Here is a 14,404-nt window from a genome sequence, read left to right as displayed (position 1 = left end):
TGTACCTTTCACAGCCAGGCTAGGATTCGACTGCACCAACAACATGGCCGAATATGAAGCATGTGCCCTAGCCGTCCAGGCAGCAATTGACTCCAATGTCAAACTACTCAAGGTGTACGGCGACTCAGCGTTGGTAATCCATCAGCTGAGAGGAGAATGGGAAACTAGAGATCCCAAGTTGATACCCTACAAAGCCTACATCAAAGAGTTGGCTGAGACTTTCGATGAGATCTCCTTCCATCATGTTCCCCGCGAGGAAAATCAAATGGCGGATGCACTTGCTACATTGGCATCTATGTTCCAGCTGACACCGCACGGGGACCTACCCTACATTGAATTTCAGTGTCGTGGCAAACCCGCACATTGTTGCCAAGTGGAAGAGGACGGGATGGAAGGCCCTGGTATTACGACATCAAGCGATATGTCGAAAGCAAAGAATACCCGCCAGAGATTGCCGACAACGATAAAAGGACATTGAGGAGGTTGGCAGCCAGTTTCTTCATGAGCGGAGGCACGCTGTATAAGAGAAATCACGACATGACACTCCTGCGATGTGTGGATGCCAAGGAGGCAAATCACATGATCGAGGAAGTCCATGAGGGCTCGTTTGGAACACACGCCAACGGGCATGCTATGGCCAGGAAGATCTTAAGAGCAGGTTATTACTGGCTTACCATGGAAAGTGATTGTTGTGTCCATGTGAGGAAGTGCCACAAATGTCAAGCATTCGCAGATAATGTCAATGCCCCACCACATCCTCTGAATGTCATGTCCGCCCCTTGGCCTTTCTCCATGTGGGGAATAGATGTCATCGGGGCCATTGAGCCAAGGCCTCGAATGGTCATCGCTTCATCCTCGTAGCGATAGATTATTTCACCAAGTGGGTCGAGGCGGCTTCATATACCAATGTCACGAGGAATGTGGTGGTCAGGTTCATTAAGAAAGAGATCATCTGCCGATATGGTTTGCCAAGGAAGATTATCACGGACAATGGCACCAACCTGAATAATAAGATGATGGCAGAAATGTGCGAGGAGTTTAAAATCCAGCATCACAATTCCACGCCTTACCGGCCAAAGATGAATGGAGCCGTGGAAGCGGCCAATAAGAACATCAAAAAGATTATCCAAAAGATGACCGTGTCATACAAGGATTGGCACGAGATGCTCCCATTCGCGTTACACGGTTACCGGACTTCAGTACGAACGTCAACTGGGGCAACGCCATTCTCATTGGTATATGGGATGGAGGCGGTGTTACCGTTTGAGGTAGAAGTCCCGTCATTAAGGATCTTGGCAGAATCCGGGTTAAAGGAATCAGAGTGGGCTCAAACACGCTACGATCAGCTCAACCTCATTGAGGGTAAGCGCTTAACGGCCATGAGTCATGGGCGCTTATACCAGCAAAGAATGAAGAGTGCATTCGACAAGAAAGTACGCTTACGCAAGTTCCATGAGGGAGACCTTGTGCTAAAGAAAGTGTCCCATGCTGTCAAGGACCATCGAGGGAAATGGGCCCCGAACTACGAAGGGCCTTTTGTCGTGAAGAGGGCTTTTTCCGGAGGAGCTTTGGTGCTTACCAACATGGATGGCGAAGAGCTACCTTCACCCGTGAACTCTAATGTCGTCAAACAATATTATGCTTAGAAGCTGGGGCAATTAAGGATGTCGCTGCATGTTCTGTATCTTTATGCGTTTTCTGGATTTCCCCCAGGGATTTCCTGTTTGTTGTATCTCTCGCTACAATCTTTCAAAGAAATGAACGTGGATTCGAGGCTTTTAGTCCTCACGTTAGTTTCACATCTTGCGTTAATTTGTGATCACCTGAGCCCTTCCGCTCAGTTCATGGGATCCCCCAAGCGCGTAATTAGAATTGAACCTGAACCAACTTTCCCTAAATTTTCTGCGTTTAAAAACATTCATGCATACGCATACGCATACGCATGTATATTGTAGTGGTAAAACAGGGGCAGGATCACCTTGGGCTACCTTCTGGAGTGAAGACAAAACATGAATGGCAGAAACCAGTCAAGGTAGGGTAATGATGCGGCCAAGATTGGCCATACCTGGTTGTTTATTACTTGCAGGTACTTAAGGATGAACGCAAGCGGGGATGGGGTCACGACCGACCAATCGTTGCTCTTCTCTGTGCGAAACAAGCAGGGAATGTCGCTGCAAGGCAGCCCCGTATCCTTTCTATTTTGTAGCTTTCTTTTACTATTTATTTTGTTTTAAAAAAAAAAAAAAAAAAAAAAAAAAAAAAAAGGAAAAGAGTAATAATAAGATAAGTAATCAACGCCTGATTCTAACCTAAGTAAGTTCAAGTTAGGCAAAAGGCTAATCCATGAGAAGGGAGGGCACATGGTCAATGTTCCCCTCAAAAAAAAAAAAAAAAAAAAAAAAAAAAAAAAAAAAAAAAAAAAAAAAAAAAAAAAGAAAGTGCAGGTTAGCTCGCCTGGGCGAGCTGGGCTCGCCTGGGCGAGCCACCTCTGCACCAAAATATAAAAATGACGAAGGGGGGGACGTTTTTTTTCATTCAAAAACTTCCCCCCCTCATTCAAAAAAGAAAGCTCACGGGACTCACGGATTTTGCAGCCCTTAGGTCACCATTTTTTGCGTTTTTGATTCCGTTTTGCTCTATTATTCGTCTCCAACAAGTAAGTGCCTCATTCTTGGGCTTTCTAGCTTTCCATTGATGTATTTTGGTGCTCTAAATTGCATGTGTTTGCTAAGAAACGTGAGGGATTTATCCTCAAATTGTTGCTTGTTTTTGTTGAATTGAGGGGTTGTAAGGGATGGCCTTGGCCTAGGGTGTATTCTGAAGTAATGGCGCATGCCACATTGTCCCCATTCTCTTGATATTCGTGCCTAAACATGCGCCCACCAAGTGCTCGGTGAAATGCCTCAACGACATATGAGCATGGTTTTGTGAGCTTTGGGTTGTGGGACTGTTTTATATGTATAGGGACAGCATGAAGGATTTAAAATGAGTGCCCGAATGCAATTCTAGGCCTAGGAACCCAAGCTTTTAATTTCAATACAAGGAAGCATGACTTACGCCTAGGAATCTAAGTTTTGGTTTTGAATGTAAAAAGGCATGAATATTAGGACATGTTTGAGAGGTTGTTGTTAGAATTTAAATTTGGCTGCCCCATGAGGAATACTTTGCATCTAGGTAGCATGGAAAATACCTTTCAACGGTATGTATATATGTGAATATATATAGCATGAAAATGCCTTGCATAATATAGCATGAAGTGCCTTACAAAGTGTTGGATGGGTAGCGTAAAAGTGTTTTTTTAAAATATGTGTATTTGTGAGTAGGTAACCAAAGAAGCCTTCCAAAAAATGTGTATATATATAGGATGTAGCATGAAAAGGTTTGTCAAAAAATATGTACATGGATAGGTGTCGTAAAATGCTTCACACAAAATTTTTTTTGTGTGCAAATACGTATGTGTCATAAAATAGCACGACCCCAATATGATTATTTTATAAAGTGCATGTTGACACTCGTACCATGAGAAGTGTTGTTTGGCCCTTGTTTGTAATGATTGTTATATTTCTTGTAAACTAACTTTCCAAATATTTGCCTTCGCAGGAATGGCCCCGAGGAAGCTTGCCTCAAAGAGGTCCAGGAAGGACAAGGCGGCCGAAGGAACTAGTTCCGCCCCGGAGTACGACAGTCACCGCTTTAGGAGCGTTGTACACCAGCAGCGCTTCGAAGCCATCAAGGGATGGTCGTTTCTCCGGGAGCGACGCGTCCAGCTCAGGGACGACGAGTATACTGGTTTTCAGGAGGAAATAGGGCGCCGGCGGTGGGCACCACTGGTTACTCCTATGGCCAAGTTTGATCCAGAAATAGTCCTTGAATTTTATGCCAATGCTTGGCCAACAGAGGAGGGCGTGCGTGACATGAGATCCTGGGTTAGGGGTCAGTGGATCCCGTTCGATGCCGACGCTATCAGCCAGCTCCTGGGATATCCGATGGTGTTGGAAGAGGGCCAGGAATGCGAGTATGGCCAGAGGAGGAACCGGTCTGATGGGTTCGATGAGGAGGCCATCGCCCAGCTGCTATGTATACCGGGGCAGGATTTTGCCCGGACTGCTGCAGGGAGGCGAGTGCGAATCATGCGCACCAATATGACCACCCTGACCCAGATATGGATGACGTTGCTCCTCAGCAACATCCTGCCCACCGATCACAATTCCGACCTCCCCATGCCTAAGTGCCAGCTGGTGTACGCCATCCTGACACGGATGAGCATCCATGTGGCTCAGTTGATCGCTGATGCCATCTATATTTTTGCAGGTATGGCGCCCACTAGGCACCCTTTGGACCCAGATAAGTCCAACAGGGCCCTGGGATTCCCCGCACTGATCACAGGACTCTGCCAGTCGTTCGGAGTCCCCGTTGCACCTACCAAGGTGATTCGGCCGCCCATCACCCGGGCTTTTATTGAGAAGTACTGTACCCAGAGACAGGGTCAGGGTGATGCTCCACAGGCCGCAGGCGCGCCCCCACCACCTCATCAGGCTGGCCAGGCTGGGGCATTTGACATGGAGCAGTATTTACGGCATTTGGTTCGCCAGCAGGCAGCCAACCACCGAGCACATGTACGGACCCATGACTGTCTGTACCAGATGAGTCTTAGCATGCAGAGCCAGGGCTTCGCTCCTTTTTCATGCCCTACTCCAGACCAGTTCAGGGCAGAGGTTGCATGGCCCGGAGATTGGCCCGAGGCCCAAGCAGGAGAGGCACCCCCAGAAGCTCCCGGCGATGGAGAAGAAGCCCACGAGGATGAGGAGATGGCTGATTTGCTTGACTTCTTGGGAGGGAGTGGAGACACGTGACTGGGAGATCCCCAGATTCATGTTTTCTTTCATATTTCTTTTGTCATTTTTTTATGTTATTGTTTTGACTTGAGAGACTAACGTTTGTTTTTGTTGTTTCGATTGTCATTTTGTACAGTGCATACATTCTTGTTTAGATTGGTGCGTTAGTATTTATATATCATTACTATCGATGATGTTTGAAATTCTGGAACCGTGTAGAGTTCTTCGTTTAGGAACATCGTCCAAAGTATATATGTAAAATAAACAAAAAAATCATGATAAAAGTAAAAATAGAAAAGGAAAGAAAATGAAATAGAAAAGAAAAGAAATTGATAAGAAAAAAAGAGAAGGCAAGTAAGGAAAAAGGTGGAAAAAGAGAAAATAGGTTGTCTAGCTAAAAAAGCAGCATGCTTTTGAAAAGAGACGATTTCCAACTTTTCTTTGAAAAAGTTCGTTGATCATAACCAATTTTTGGAAAATGTGTCTACACCTGAAGGGTGAATGCTGTGAAATTTCCTCGGACGCCCGAAATGGACTCGGATGAATGCACAAATTGATAAAAGAACATATTTTGGAAACATTGGGTTGATTAAAATAGTGGAAATGAATCCTGAGCCCTAGCATCACATGACCATAAAAATTTGACACTTGAGTGTCCGCATAGGTGCATGCATGACCAGTTTTGCATAAAGTTTCCAAATCATCATTTTTGCATTTGTGTCATGGAAATAATGCGGGGCATCCCTTTTATCCTTGAACCAAACCAAACCCTGACATGTATTATGTCTAGCCATTCTACAAGCTTTGAGCCAAAATCCTGACTCACCATAAACCTTGACCCAGGGTGAGAATGCCAATCCTTACCCTCGGAAGCAAAAAAGAATAGAGGGGAAATTTCCAATCAAAGAAAAAGAGAAGGAAAATTTCCAATCAAAGAGAAAGCAAAAAGAAAAGAAAGGAAATTCCCAATCAAAGAGTGGGAGAAAGCAAAAAGAAAAGAAAGAAAATTCCCAACCAAAGAATGGGAGAAAGTAAAAAAAAAGGAAGGAAAGAAAGTTCTTGATCAAAGAAACTAGAAGAAATGTGCAGAAAGGTCTTTTGACCAGACAATATCTGAACAATACAGAATTGTCACCAAATGAACAAAAGAAAGAAAAGGAAACCATGACCTAAAGTGGTCTTCTCCCTTTGATTACCAACCAAAATCTTGTGCGTCGGTGACTTGTTCGCCTCGCGCAAAACCAAAACAGAAAAGGAAAAGGCAAAAAATAATCAAAAGCCGAAAAACTCCCCAAAAGAACCCATTCCCAAGGGAAGTCCTATTTGATCCATGATCACACATGTAATTTTTGATTTGATAGGAAATAATTTGCAAAGTCAAGTCATGACATATCTATGGTTCGGAATTAGGATGAAACACTTACCTGTGCGAGATTGATACAATTTGAGTGGATTTCTTCTATTTTTGTCGAACCCAGTGTTTCCTCTAAATGGTCATTTAGAAACGAAATGCTAACATCCAAAATCTCATTTATGGTTATGGGAGATTTCATCAGCAGACTCTCCTTCCCCGGTAGACGCATTGTTTTTCACTCAAAAAAGCATATGCTTCTCTAAATCAGTTGGAATATTTGTCTCTTTGCTAAAGCATGTTTGCATTTTAGTGGAGAAAACACCGAGACTTTTTCAAGTCTCACAAGTTATCCAGAACTACGTAGGTCTGAGTTCCTCATTGGAGGATACGTAGGAGCAAGAGCCTCGCTTTTGTCGACCACACCGCCTTTTGTTGCCATGACTCAAGAGCTGGTAGCCCGCGGAGATACCTTACGGTTATCCGCACCCCTTTGCTATTTAGACACAGTTGTTGTCCGATGGCACGCAGAGACTAAGTTTGGTCATTCTGCACCCAAGATACGCGGAGATACCTTACGGTTATCCGCACCCCTTTGCTATTTAGACACAGTTGTTGTCCGATGGCACGCAGAGACCAAGTTTGGTCATTCTGCACCCAAGATACGCGGAGATACCTTACGATTATCTGCACCCCTTTGCTAGGCAGACACAGTTGTGTCCGATGGCAAGCAGAGACCAAGTTTGGTCATTCTGCACCCAAGATACGCGGAGATACCTTACGGTTATCTGCACCCCTTTGCTAGGCAGACACAGTTGTTGTCCGATGGCACGCAGAGACTAAGTTTGGTCATTCTGCACCCAAGATACGCGGAGATACCTTACGGTTATCCGCACCCCTTTGCTATTTAGACACAGTTGTTGTCCGATGGCACGCAGAGACTAAGTTTGGTCATTCTGCACCCAAGATACGCGGAGATACCTTACGGTTATCCGCACCCCTTTGCTATTTAGACACAGTTGTTGTCCGATGGCACGCAGAGACCAAGTTTGGTCATTCTGCACCCAAGATACGCGGAGATACCTTACGGTTATCTGCACCCCTTTGCTAGGCAGACACAGTTGTGTCCGATGGCAAGCAGAGACCAAGTTTGGTCATTCTGCACCCAAGATACGCGGAGATACCTTACGGTTATCTGCACCCCTTTGCTAGGCAGACACAGTTGTGTCCGATGGCAAGCAGAGACCAAGTTTGGTCATTCTGCACCCAAGATACGCGGAGATACCTTACGGTTATCTGCACCCCTTTGCTAGGCAGACACAGTTGTTGTCCGATGGCACGCAGAGACTAAGTTTGGTCATTCTGCACCCAAGATACGCGGAGATACCTTACGGTTATCCGCACCCCTTTGCTATTTAGACACAGTTGTTGTCCGATGGCACGCAGAGACTAAGTTTGGTCATTCTGCACCCAAGATACGCGGAGATACCTTACGGTTATCCGCACCCCTTTGCTATTTAGACACAGTTGTTGTCCGATGGCACGCAGAGACCGAGTTTGGTCATTCTGCACCCAAGATACGCGGAGATACCTTACGGTTATCCGCACCCCTTTGCTAGGCAGACACAGTTGTGTCCGATGGCAAGCAGAGACCAAGTTTGGTCATTCTGCACCCAAGATACGCGGAGATACCTTACGGTTATCCGCACCCTTTTGTCATCCAGAGGCGGCGGGCCCGATGACAAGCAGAGACCAAGTTTGGTCATTCTGCACCCAAGATACGCGGAGATACCTTATGGTTATTCGCACCCATTCTTTTGCTATCTGTAAGACAGAACGCTTGATAGCATGCAGAGGCTGACACAGTCTTCTACACCTTTTGTTCCTCCGGGGACAACAAAGTCATTTACATGTGGAAATTTCATGGTCACCCGCGACTCTCGTCAACCGAGAGGAGCGAAATTAGTGTCATACCCTAATTTTCGTCCGGGGACCTTTGCTTGATGACATGCGACCTTTCTTTGGTCCTTGTGAGGTGCTTGGCATCCATCATCAAGCAATTTGTGAAATCCTAGGAACGACAAGTCACGGTCACCCGCGACTCTCGTCAACCGAGAGGAGCGAAATTAGTGTCATACACTGATTTTCGGGTACCTTTGCTTGATGACATGCGACCATTCTTTGGTCCTTGTGAGGTGCTTGGCGCCCGTCATTAGGCAATTTGTGAAATTTTGAGGGACAACAAGTCATTGGCATGTGGAGATTTTTATGGTCACCCGCGACTCTCGCCAAGTCGAGAGGAGCGAAATTAGTGTCTTATCTTTACTTTTCTTTTATCTCCAATAAAAGACAAGTAAAGAGGGGCAACTGTCATACCCTAATTTCGTCCGGGAACCTTTGCTCGATGACGTGCGACCATTCTTTGGTCCTCGTGAGGTGCTTGGCACCCATCATTAGGCAATTTGTGAAATTTCAGGACATGCCGGAAAACCAAAAAAATATTGATGCACAATCCGTAAGTTTCCGTGACGCACCGGAAATCGAAAGGAAGCGTCGTTGCATAATTAAGTGAGGTTTCGTAACATTCCGTAAGTCAAAAAGGGGATGATTATGTAATCCGCAAGGTTCCGTAACAATTACGGAAAGAAAACAAGTATCGTTACGAAATTCGTAAGTTTCCGTAACTTTACGAAAAAAGAATCACCAAAAAACAGCAGAGGGGGTGAACTTAGTAAAAATGGGGGTGCAAATAGCACCCAGGCCCATTTGGGCCCTCCAGAAGGTTCCTCCAGAAGGCGGTTGCTTCTGGAGGAAGCAACCCTGCTCGCCTGGGCGAGCTGAGCTCGCCTGGGCGAGCTGGGCGGCAACCACCTCCCCTATTTTGCTATAAATAGGGGAGGAATGCAAGAAGAAAAGGATCCCAGCCCTTTAGGCACTTCTCTCTCTTTGGAATTTGCTTGGAAAAATTGTTTCCGTGAAGAAAATCTAAGCCGAGGCGCTTCCGAAACGTTTCCGTAACGTTTTCCGTGAGGAATCTCGCAAAGGTTTGAACCGTTCTTCGACGTTCTTCATTCGTTCTTCATCGTTCTTCGATCTTCAACGGGTAAGTGCCTCGAACCAAGCTTTTCGATTCATTCTATGCACCCGTAGTGGTCCACATTGTGTTTCGTGCATTTTGATTCTCATTTTGTTTACTCTTTATACCCCCTGTTGACGTGCTTAAGCCATTTTACTTAAGTCGTTTCTCGCTTAACTTAAAAATAAAATAAATTTTCACCGAACGTTTGAATTGTATTATCCATTAGCTTCGGTTAAAATAAACTCCGACCGTTCGGTCATGCCGTAACCATGTTGGAAATCAAAAAAGGAAGTAAAAATAATATAAAATAATCAAAAAACATCTTTTAGTAAAATAAAGCGGAAAATCAATCGGACGTTTTCTCTTTGGGATTTCTCATTCTTAACCGAATTGATTAATAACTAAAGTGAAACTAAGGCTAAAAATCAACTCGCCTAGTCAAGCTCGTCCACAAAAATAGGCTTTGAAAGTTTGTCATTTCAATTTCTCACTAAGTAAAATGGATCATTTTTAAGGTCCAACGCCTTAAAATGATCACCACTTAAGTAAAAAAAGAATCACTTGATAAGAAAGAACTACGTAGGTCTGATTTTCTCATCCCAATTGAGAAATACGTAGGAGCAAAGGGAAACACCCTTGTCGACCACAAAAAAGGAAAAAATATAAAAAGGGTATAAAGGATATAAGAACATAAAAGGGAACAAAAAAATCAAAGTCATGTTTGCACATTCGATTAAAGGCTGCCGTCCCTTGGGACGGGCGTGTGGGGTGCTAATACCTTCCCCGTGCGTAAATACAACTCCCGAACCTTTTCACTAAAAAGTTCGTAGATCACGTCTTTTCCGGTTTTTCCGACGTTTTCCTCAAATAAACGTTGGTGGCGACTCCGCGCGTATTCCTTTCGTGGAACACGCATCCTCACCTTCAGAGGGCTACACGCCCTCGCCAACAGAGGATTGCATGTCCTCACCTTCGTAGGGCTACACGCCCTCATCTTTAGAGGATCACACGTCCTCACCTTCAGAGGGCTACATGCCCTCGCCATCAGAGGACTGCATGTCCTCACCTTCTTAGGGCTACACGCCCTAACCTTTAGAGGATCACACGTCCTCACCATCAGAGGGCTACACGCCCTCGCCATCAGAGGACTGCATGTCCTCACCTTCAGAGGGCTACACGCTCTCGTCATCAGAGGAATGCATGTCCTCACCTTCAGAGGGCTACACGCCCTCGCCATCAGAGGACTGCATGTCCTCACCTTCATAGGGCTACACGCCCTCACCTTTAGAGGATCACACATCCTCACCTTCAGAGGGCTACACGCCCTCGCCATCAGAGGACTGCATGTCCTCACCTTCGTAGGGCTACACGCCCTCACCTTTAAAGGATCACACGTCCTCACCATCAGAGGGCTACACGCCCTTGCCATCAGAGGACTGCATGTCCTCACCTTCAGAGTGCTACACGCCCTCGCCATCAGAGGATTGCATGTCCTCACCTTCAGAGGGCTACACGCCCTCGACATTAGAGGACTGCATGTCCTCACCTTCAGAGAGCTACACGCCCTCGCCATCAGAGGATTGCATGTCCTCACCTTCGTAGGGCTACACGCCCTCACCTTTAGAGGATCACACGTCCTCACCTTCAGAGGGCTACACGCCCTCGCCATCAGAGGACAGCATGTCCTCACCTTCAGAGGGCTACACGCCCTCGCCATCAGAGGACTGCATGTCCTCACCGTCGTAGGGCTACACGCCCTCACCTTTAGAGGATCACACGTCCTCACCTTCAGAGGGCTACACGCCCTCGCCATCAGAGGACTGCATGTCCTCACCTTCCTAGGGCTACACGCCCTCACCTTTAGAGGATCACACGTCCTCACCTTCATAGGGCTACACGCCCTCGCCATCAGAGGACTGCATGTCCTCACCTTCAGAGGGCTACACGCCTTCGCCATTAGAGGACTGCATGTCCTCACCTTTAGAGGGCCACACGCCCTCGCCATCAGAGGATTGCATGTCCTCACCTTCAGAGGGCTACACGCCCTCGCCATTAGAAAACTGCATGTCCTCACCTTCGTAGGGCTACACGCCCTCACCTTTAGAGGATCACACGTCGTCACCTTCAGAGGGCTACACGCCCTCGCCATCAGAGGACTGCATGTCCTCACCTTCAGAGGGCTACACGCCCTCGCCATCAGAGGACTGCATGTCCTCACCTTCGTAGGGCTACACGCCCTCACCTTTAGAGGATCACACGTCCTCACCTTCAGAGGACTACACGCCCTCGCCATCAGAGGACTGCATGTCCTCACCTTCGTAGGGCTACACGCCCTCACCTTTAGAGGATCACACGTCCTCACCTTCAGAGGGCTACACGCCCTCGCCATCAGAGGACTGCATGTCGTCACCTTCAGAGGACTACACGCCCTCGCCATCAGAGGACTGCATGTCCTCACCTTCAGAGGGCTACACGCCCTCGCCATCAGAGGACTGCATGTCCTCACCATCAGAGGGCTACACGCCCTCGCCATCAGAGGACTGCATGTCCTCACCTTCAAAGGGCTACACGCCCTCGCCATCAGAGGACTGCATGTCCTCACCTTCGTAGGGTTACACGCCCTCACCTTTGGAGGACTACACGTCCTCGCCAACAGAGGGCTGCACGCCCTCACCTTCAGAGGACTACACCTCCTCGCCTTCAGAGGACTACACGTCCTTGCCTTCAAAGGGTCATGTACCTTCACCTTTGTAGGGCTACACGCCCTCACCTTCAAAGGACTACACGTCCTCGCCTTTAGTGGACTACACGTCCTCGCCATCAGAGGACTACATGTCCCCCATTTTCAAAGAGGGACATGCCCTCACCTTTAGAGGATTGCATGTCCTCGCCATCATAGGACTACACTCCCTCGCCTTCAAAAGGCGACACGTCCTGAACTTCAGAAGGCTATACGCCCTCGCCTTTAGATTGATACGCGTCCTCACTTTCAGTGGGCTACATATCCACACCTTAAGATAATTTTAGGTCCTCTGTCCTTAGATGCTTAACCGAGACTTGCACTCCCGGTTAAGGGACCAGTAGTTTCCTTTTAACGGTTTCTGGGCCACCCCCTGATATTGGAGGAGGGCCAACTGTGCGAGCACAACCAGAGAGGGAGGCTATCACACAGCTACTATGCATACCGGGGCAAGATTTCACCCGTGCCGCTGCAAAGAGACGAGTGCGGATCATGCGCACCAACATGACCACTCTTACACAGATATAAATGACGTTGTTACTTAGCAACATTCTGCCCAGTGATCGTAATGCCGATCTCCCCCTGCGGAAGTATCAGTTGGTCTGTGCCGTCCCGACATAGGTAGGTATGCATTATTTCCAACTAATTTCTAATGCCATCTACTATTTGCAGGGATCGCACCCACAAGACACCCAGTGGACCCGGAAAAGTCCAACAGGGCCCTGGGGTTTCCAGCTCTGGTTACGGGCCTCTATCAGTCCTACAGGGTGCCCGTACCCCCCCGGCAAGGTCACGTCATCATAGGTAAGTATGCACATCGCTCAACTGATTTCTGATTTCATCTATTGTTTGCAGGGATCGCGCCTGCAAGACACCCAGTGGACCCGAAGAAGTCCAACAGGGTCTTGGAGTTGTCAAGCTCTAATTACGGGTCTCTGTCAGTTCTACGGAGTACCTGTCACCTCCAGCAAGGGCATCAGGCCCCCCTACCAATCGAGCTTTCATCAAGAAGTACTGCGCCCCCAGGCAGGCGCAGGGCGAAACACCACATCAGCATTGGGATGGCCGGTAGCGGGCAATAGACACACTGCCACCACCTCTAGAGTTCACCTCAGCTCATCCATAAAAAGGTTAGAGCGTTGCCTACAACACATGGCCGACCCATAGGCGACCAAGTCCAAAGCCAAAGGTAAGCAAAGTACTAGGTCCATGACCGACAAATCATTAGGCGTCCAGCTCAAGACGTTAAAGAAGCGCTACTAGGAGGCAACCTAGTAACTTTTAAATTTCTGCCTGCTATTTGATCACCTTTTGTTTCTCAAGTCATATTGGACACACCTAGTTGCTCATGATCCTTAGAATTTAAATAAAACGAGCACAAGCTCGGAAGGTAGTCATACCTCACAAAATATATGTATGCGTGTTTAGGTAGTGAAAAATACCTTAGATATGCATGTATGTAATTTAGGTAGCAAACAACTACCTCACAAAATATATATATGTATGTTTAGGTAGCAAGATACCTTAGATATGCATGTATGTAGCAAAAAGATACCTCACAATATATATATATATATTATTTTTTTTTTTTTTTTTTTTTTTTTTTATTATATATTGTATGTTTGTAGCAAGATACCTTATCATTATAATATATATATATGTATGTTTAGGTAGCAAGATACCTTGGATATGCATGTATATAGCAAAAATACCTCACAAAAATATACACATGTTTAGGTAGCAAAATACCTCATGAAAAGAAAAAAAGGAAAAAAAAAACAAAAACAAACAAGAAAAAGAAATAAACAAATAAAAAAAAGGAAAAAGAGAGAAAAAAGAAAAATAAGTTGTCTAGCTGAAAAGCCAACATGTTTTTGAAAAGAGATGACTTCCAACTTTTCTTTGAAGAAAAATTCGCTGATCATAGCTAGTTTTTGAAAAAATGTGTGTACACCTGAAGGGTGAATGCTGTGAAATTTTCCTGAGTACCCAAAATGGACTCGAATGAATGCACAAATGGATAAAAGAACATGTTTTGGAAACGTTGGGTTGACTAAAATAGAGGAAATGAATCCTGAGCCCTAGCATCACATGACCATAAAAATTGGACACTTGAGTGTCCGCATAGGTGCATGCATGACCAGTTTTGCATAAAATTTCCAAATCATCATTTTTGCATTTGTGTCATGGAAATAATGTGGGGCATCCCTTTTATCCTTAAGCCAAACCAAACCCCGACATGTATCATGTCTAGCCATTCTACAAGCCTTGAGCCAAAATCCTGACTCACCATAAACCTTGACCCAGGGTGAGAATGTCAATAATTACCCTCGAAAGCAAAAAGAAAAGAAAGGAAATTCCCAATCAAAGAGTGGGAGAAAGCAAAAAGAAAAGAAAGG

General features: G+C 46.1%; 1 pseudogene; it reads left to right on the top strand.

The window, feature by feature from the left end:
- LOC114368283 overlaps positions 1 to 14,404 on the top strand; it is a 32,112-nt pseudogene that overhangs the window by 1,773 nt on the left and 15,935 nt on the right.

The sequence above is a fragment of the Glycine soja genome, chromosome 9 (genome assembly GCF_004193775.1).
Source record: "Glycine soja cultivar W05 chromosome 9, ASM419377v2, whole genome shotgun sequence".
Taxonomy (NCBI): domain Eukaryota; kingdom Viridiplantae; phylum Streptophyta; class Magnoliopsida; order Fabales; family Fabaceae; genus Glycine; species Glycine soja.
This window is presented reverse-complemented; position numbering and strand designations above follow the sequence as displayed.